At 40.6% G+C, this 7,605-nt stretch overlaps 1 non-coding gene across 1 annotated transcript; it reads left to right on the forward strand.

Moving 5' to 3' along the window:
* The first annotated feature begins 3,596 nt into the window (after positions 1–3,596).
* LOC132629535 (small nucleolar RNA R71) lies at positions 3,597–3,702 on the forward strand. The gene has a single exon (XR_009578306.1). It is a non-coding gene; the product is annotated as a small nucleolar RNA R71 (small nucleolar RNA).
* Positions 3,703–7,605: the final 3,903 nt, after the last annotated feature.

The raw sequence follows: 7,605 nt of genomic DNA on the forward strand, positions 1-7,605 counted from the left end.
CATCATCCAACTCAAGATTTCCACTTGGTCTCCTAGCTTCCTCAAGTCTAGATAGATGATCCACGACTTGGTTTTCATAAACTCTTCGATCTTTGACCTCAAAGTCAAACTCTTGCAACAACAAGACCCAACGAATCAACCTTGGCTTTGTATCTTTCTTTGTCATCAAGTATCTCAAGGCCGCATGATCCGTATGAACAACCACTTTGGATCCAAGTAGATAGGCCCAGAACTTCTCAAATGTTTAGACAATGGCTAGAAGCTCTTGCTCGGTGACGGTATAATTAATTTGAGCTCCATTGAGGGTCTTGATAGCATAATAAATAGGGTGCATGATTTTGTTGTGCCTTTGCCCAAGCACCGCAGCAGTAGAAAATCCGCTTGCGTCACACATGAGCTCAAATGGCATTGACCAATCTGGAGATACAATAATTGGAGTAGAGATGAGCATTTCCTTCAACTTATTAAATGCCTTAAGGCATTTCTCATCAAATGCAAACTTACCTTCTTTACATATCGGGTTGGTGATCTTGGAGAAATCTTTGATGAATCGCCGATAGAAACCGGCATGTCCCAAGAAACTGCGAACCCCTTTTATAGAGATTGGTGGAGGGAGCTTGGTTATGACATCAACTTTTGCTCGATCTACCTCAATGCCCTTCTCGGAAATCTTATGGCCCAGGACAATCCCTTCTGTCACCATGAAATGACATTTCTCCCAATTAAGTACAAGGTTGGTTTCCTCACACCGCTTCAATACCTTGCCGAGATTGGCAAGACATTCGTCAAAGGAATCACCAACAACAGAAAAATCATCCATGAAGACTTCCAAGAAATCTTCCACCATATCTGAGAAAATAGACATCATACACCATTGGAAAGTAGCCGGGGCATTGCATAAGCCGAAAGACATGCGCCTGAAAGCAAAAGTGCCATAAGGACAAGTGAAAGTGGTCTTCTCCTGGTCCTCTATGCAATGTTAATTTGGTTGTACCCCGAGTACCCATCCAAAAAGCAATAATAAGCTCTTCCAGCTAGCCAATCAAGCATTTGATCAATAAAAGGCATAGGGAAGTGGTCTTTACAAGTTGCGGTGTTCAGCTTCCGGTAGTCCATACACACTCTCCATCCGTTGACCGTCCTTATAGGAATCAGCTCATTCTTGGAGTTAGGGACAACAGTGATGCCTCCCTTCTTTGGCACACATTGCACCGGACTAACCCATGGACTATTTGCAATTGGATATACAACACCCGCATCCAACCATTTGATTATCTCTTTCTTGACCACTTCTTGTATAGGAGGGTTTAGCTTCCTTTGATGCTCCACACTTGATGAACTATCCTCCTCAAGCTCGATTCTATGCTCACAAATACCGGAGGGAATTCCCCTAATATCCGCAATAGTCCACCCAATAGATCTTTGATAAGCCCGCAACACTTCAAGCACCTTTTGAGTTTGTTCCTCACTCAACAAAGATGAGAGAATAACCGGTAAAGTATTATCTGGGCCAAGAAAAGAATACTTCAAATGAGAAGGAAGTAGCTTGAGCTCAAGTTTTGGAGGCTCAATAATCGAAGGCTTAGCCGGGGGAGTTGTTCTGTTGTCAAGATCAAGAGATAGTTTCTCCGGCTCATAAGATTATGAATCCTAGCCAATGAGAGAATTAACTGTTTCAATATACCCCTGCATGTTTTCCGCCTCGAAGTTCACCAAAATAGCCGAAAGTGTCTCGTCAAAGTGCTTCTCTTCTAACTGATGCTCCACCGCTTCGTCTATTACATCGAAAGAATCAATGACCGAAATGCTCTCATAAGCACTAGGCAACTTTAACCCCTTGCTAGCTTGGAAGGTTACTTTTTCATCATTGACCCGAAATTTTATTTTATTTCTTTTCGAGTCCATTAGGGCTCTCCCGGTGGCAAGAAATGACCTTCCCAAGATAATTGGGACTTCTTTGTCAACCGCACAATCAAGGATGACAAAATATACCGGTAATAAGAATTTTCCTACTTTAACAAGGATATCATCAACAACCCCTACCGGTCTTTTAATGGTTCTATCGGCCATTTGGAGGCGCATGCTTGTTGGTCTAGGTGTTCCCAAACCAGCTTGCTTATATATGGCCAGTGGAATCAAATTAATACTGGCTCCATTGTCACATAAAGCATGAGCAAAATCATGATGACTGATGGTGCAAGGGATAGTGAACGCCCCGGGATCTCCCTTCTTTTCAACCTTTGATGACGAAATAATAGAGCTCACACGGTGGGTGACTCCAACTGTATCATGCTTGATTGGCCTTTTATTCATCAATAAATCTTTCAAGTATTTAGCAAATCCCGACATTTCTTGGAATGCATCTAGAAATGGGATATTCATTGACAACCCTTTCAATTGGTCATAGAATCGTTGGCACTTGGCATCTTCCGTTATTTTCATCAATCTTTATGAGAATGGGAGAGGAGACTTATATATTTGAGTCAAGGATTTAATTGCCCCCATGACCTTGTTCTTTTGAAAGCTCTCACCGGTAGCTTTTTCAACACTTGGCTCCTCGTCACCCTTTTGAATAATAGGGTGAGCTTCTTTCTCTTTTTTAAAAATAATAGGCACTTCAATTGGTGCCTCTATTTCTTCTTCAACCTCTTCTTCAACAACCTCATTAATGATCGGCTCGACATTAATAGGTTCAACCACCTTCTAATTTATCGCGTTTAGGATCTTTCCGCTTCTAGTGGAAATAGCTTTGCATGAGGCAATGTTATCGCCTCTACTAACCCTTGGGTTCAGAACTGTGTCGCTAGAAAGGCCCCCTTTTTGCGGCGGATGTTGCTCACGAGAGAGATCTCGCATTTGTGACTCAAGTTTATGAATCGAAGCGGTGTGAAAGCCTACCACTTCGGTCAAATTTTCCATCTTCTTGTCACACTTATGCTGCTTGTCCAATATCTTTTCAAGCATAGATTCCATCCGAGAGGTCCCTTGATCAATGGAAGGGCCTTCTCGCCAATTTTGAGAGTTAGAAGTACGACCCTTTGGTGGAACATAGGCATTGGAATTCCGATTACTATAATTGTTGTTGTTGTAATCCCTCATGTCTGAACCACCATATTCATTTCGGCCATATTGATTGCTTTGTTGTTGGGGTCTCCATTGCTTTGGGTAACTCCCTTGAGAGTGATCAATATAATTAGCATCCTCACGTTGTGGCTGACCCTCTAGATATGCTTCTTTCGAGACTTGGTACATTGCTGGAGTATGATGTGGCATCTCTTCGACAACATTCACACTTTTAGCTTCTTTCTCTGTAAGCCTCTTCGACAACAGATCCACGTTGGTTTGCAATTGAGCAAAATCATGATCTCACTCATGATTTTCTTTGGCCACTGCGGCATCAGAGGGACTACTATATGATAGGACTTCACTATCACTCGAGTGCCAAGCCTGATTGTGGGTGGTGAGCTTATCAAGCAAACGGGTGATAACGATAAATGACTTGTCCATGAAGCATCCTCCTGCAGCAGTATTGACAGCATTCTGATTCATTGTATCTAAGCCCTTATAGAATTTTTTTCGCGAGAATAGCATCCGGAAATCCGTGAGTAGGAGATTAAGCTATATAATACTTGAAACGCTCCCATGCTGAATATAATTGTTCCCCCGGAAGTTGTTTGAACTCAAAGATCTTATCCCGAAGCTCAGCCTTTTTGCTTGGAGGGAACCATTTCTTCAAAAATGTATTGGCTAACTCATTCCAGGTATGAATAGAATTGCTGGGGAGCTTTTCATACCATTCCCTGGCTTGACCAGCCAAGGAATATTTAAAGACCCGTAATCGAAGTGCATCGGCAGAAACATCACCTTGGGATTGTTGAGAACATACATGTAAGAAGTTCTTCAAATGTCGAAGTGGACAATCCTCCGAAGAATTTCGAAAATAACCTTCAAGTTTCAGCAACTGATAGATAGAACTATCAATTTTGAAGGTAGCATTTCCACAGCAGAAGCATAATCAGCTTCATTGATGAATTCAACAAATATATTTTTATCGTCATCCTCTTCTGGTGTAGGTGGGTTCACTTGGAGTCCACTTTGGTTTTCTTGATTCCGATTCGGTCTTCCTGCCATGTTCACCTGGTTCATCACAAAACCAAACGAGGTGTGATGGAATAGAAAAAGTTTTAAAGAAGAGTACACAACAATCAGTGATTTCTAAACTGTATTCCCCGGCAACGGCGTCAAAATGTGATACGTTCAAATTACACCTATTAATGGCGCAAAGCGGACGTTGTCAAATATAGTAACCCAAACAAGGTTGGGGTCGAATCGCACAGGGAATATAGAGAGAAAAGGGTACTAATTGTATGTGATACTAATCTTTAAAGGCTTTAATCCTATTCTGAGTATTTTAAAAAGGAGATTTGGTTTGTATTTGCTATTTTGAAATGTTTGAAATTTGTTTGGATTTAGAGAACCAAAGTTGTGTCCCCGCAATGATTAGATGTTATGCTATGGGTGTCAATATGATATATTTCTAATGGGTCACGATTATGCATGCACTTAATCTCTAATACACTTCCTAATATTTTCTAATAGTTAGAAAGTGTTTATTTTCATGATTTTCCCAAATGCAGAAAAGTTATAAATAAGGTTTATTAATTATGCCAAGTAGAACTCATCTTATTCCTAAGCGAGTTCATTAAACGAGGGTTAGCGCCCCGAGTCCTTGTTATATTATTTCAAATCACACCCTAGTTCATCTTTCTAAATAAACTAGGGTTTGTGCATGAACAAGTGTTTGCAACCACTTATAGAACAATGAATACGAGAAATAATAAAATACATCACAACCCATTATATACAATGTTAGATACCTATTACATAGCACCCATCATTTTGGGTTCACAACTTTGATTAAAGAGACTACTCACACATTATGGTCTCAAAAGTAGTAAGCAATAAATGAGACATAAAGCTTACAAAGGTAATAAAGATGATGGAATATAGAATCTTGTTGTCTTCACTAAGCTCCAAAAGGGGAGTATTCAATGCTCACCCACCAATAGGACTTTTTAGTTGAGTACAAAAATAAAATCTGAATGCAAAGTAAAACCTAAAATGTTCTTTAAATAGGCTCCAAAAAAGCACAACAAAACCTGACCAAATTGCCCCCGATAGCAAGATCGACGGACCGTCGATCGTTCGACGATCCGTCGATTTTTTCATCTTTTGTAACTTCAGCCCTGTGTACCGTTCAACGGTGCCATCGACCAGTTCGACGCACCGTTGAGTATCCCGTGTTTTTCTTCTCTGCTGAGATATCCTTCTTGACGACACCAATGACGAAACGTCAATCAGTTTGACGCTTCGTCGATGTCTTCGTCCTTCGTCGTCTTTAACTTTGTCATTACTGGAAAATTAGGCTTATCGACGATTCGAAGGATGGTTCGTCGATTGATCGACGGACCGTCGATTCTCATTTCTGGAAACTTTTTCTGTTGTTCTTTGCTTTTTGCTTTTGGGCCATTGTTTTTCCTAAAACACAACAAAACATATTATCGAAAACCAGATTTATTGAAAACAACCAAGATTCATAGTAAAAAGGCGTCGAGTGTGCCACAAATCCGCGGCACATCAAGCTACATGCTTCACAGAGTTTACCCCATTACCTTTCGGATTTGGGACTGTATCACTTGGTAGTTGTCTACATTGAGGAGTATGCACTTCTCTGGAAAGGTCTCTGAATTACGATTCAAGCTTCTGAATGTAAGCTGAATGAGATAGTTGAACCTGAGACATTCTTTTTATTGTGCTCTCAGTTCTGTCCTGATTCATTAGCATTTTCTGCATCATACTTTTCAGCTCCACATAATCATTAGCAACATTGCTAGCAGATTTGCTGGCTAAATTGTCTCTCCATTGTTGGGAACTTGATGCTTGCCCCCTTGGTGGAATGTAGGGGTTCGAGCTCTTGTTGCCATAATTATTGCTATTGCAATTCCCTTGATTTGGATTTCCCTGATCATTTCTGCTATAATTGTTCTCTTGAAATTAGTGTTGAGGCTTTTGCCATGGGTGATGGCTCGGACCTTGATAATTTTGCCTTTGATAACCCCCTTGCGAGTTGTTGACATAATTAGCATCTTCATAATGTTGTTGCCCATCTTGGTACATCTCCTCCAGGACTTGATACATCCCCTGTGGTTTGTGAGCAAATGGCCTCGGGTATTAGTTGGGATTTCAGATTGAGATTGAGATTATTTTTGGGAAAATCTGTGCTAGTGTCCGCTTTGGCTGCACTATTTCTACCATAGCGGTGGGAAGAGTCGTTGTGGCTGCCTAATGCATTTGAGGGCCGACCGTCTCGGCGGTCTGAGAGGCTGTCGGGGCGGGACTACCTCTAGATAATAGTTTCACAAGGCTTGATATGTCTGATTCAGGTAGAGTGTTGTCTTGTGTTGAGGCAAGATCATCATTTCTGGAGTAGATTAAGGCAATGCAGTTCAAGGATGCAAGTTTGTACAAGATTCGCGACAAGGTTTTGAGTGGTGAGGCCAAAGAGGTCATGATTGATAATGAGGGCATTCTAAGGATCAAGGGGCGTGTTTTTGTCCTTCGTGCTGATGACTTGATTTGGACGATTTTAGATGAGGCTCACAGTTCTAAATATTCTATTCATCATGTCTCTACGAAGATGTATCCGGATTTGAGGCAACATTATTGGTGGGCTAGGATGAAGCGTGATATTATTGAGTTTGTTTCACAGTGTTTAAATTGTCAGCAGGTTAAGTATGAGCACCAGAGATCCGAGGGTGAGCTCCTGTCCATGCCATACCGCCTGGACATCTTTCTTATTTGATGTCTACTTTCATTCCAGTTATTATTTACATTTGTAAACAGTTGTTTGTTCTTTAGACAGTTATGTTTTAAAGTCCTTGTATGATGACTTTCGGGATTTTGGGTTATAATAGTTAGATTTCCGCACTTTTATTTATTGGTGGCATGACTAGACGGATTTATGATGTAATTCTGGTTATTGAGTTATAATTGTTTAAATGGTTTGACAATTAGGTAAGGGGATGGTCGCCCACTAGGAGACTTAGTGTGGGTGCCACTCACGGCTATTTGGGTCATGACAGGGTTTTCATGGATTACGGATAGATTCTCAATAATCAAAATGAAATATTAAGAACACAATAATAAATTATTAATACAACATGGTATGTCATGGTACATGTACTTAGGGTTATCATGAACATGGATGGAAACCCTAATTTTGGTGAAATTTCGTATAATCGTGGAAGAACATGACGTGAGGAATAATAATGATGTTCCCACACGTAGATAGAAACCCTACATACCTTAATCACTCCAATCCAACGAACTAAACTGCTTCTCTGATGAAGAACACCAAAACTCTAGCTTTGAATCGCTTGAGAAGGATTTACCTTGGAAAACTTATGTTTTGGTTAAAGAATCATGTTACTAATCATGAATTAATGTTAGAATTACTTAGGAATTGTTAGAGCGATCCTTGGCGTGGGAGGATGAGGAGAGGAGGAAAACGACTGCTTAGGGCTCTAGAACAAAGTTCGAATGTCT

This window comes from Lycium barbarum, chromosome 2 (assembly GCF_019175385.1).
Source record: "Lycium barbarum isolate Lr01 chromosome 2, ASM1917538v2, whole genome shotgun sequence".
Lineage (NCBI taxonomy): Eukaryota > Viridiplantae > Streptophyta > Magnoliopsida > Solanales > Solanaceae > Lycium > Lycium barbarum.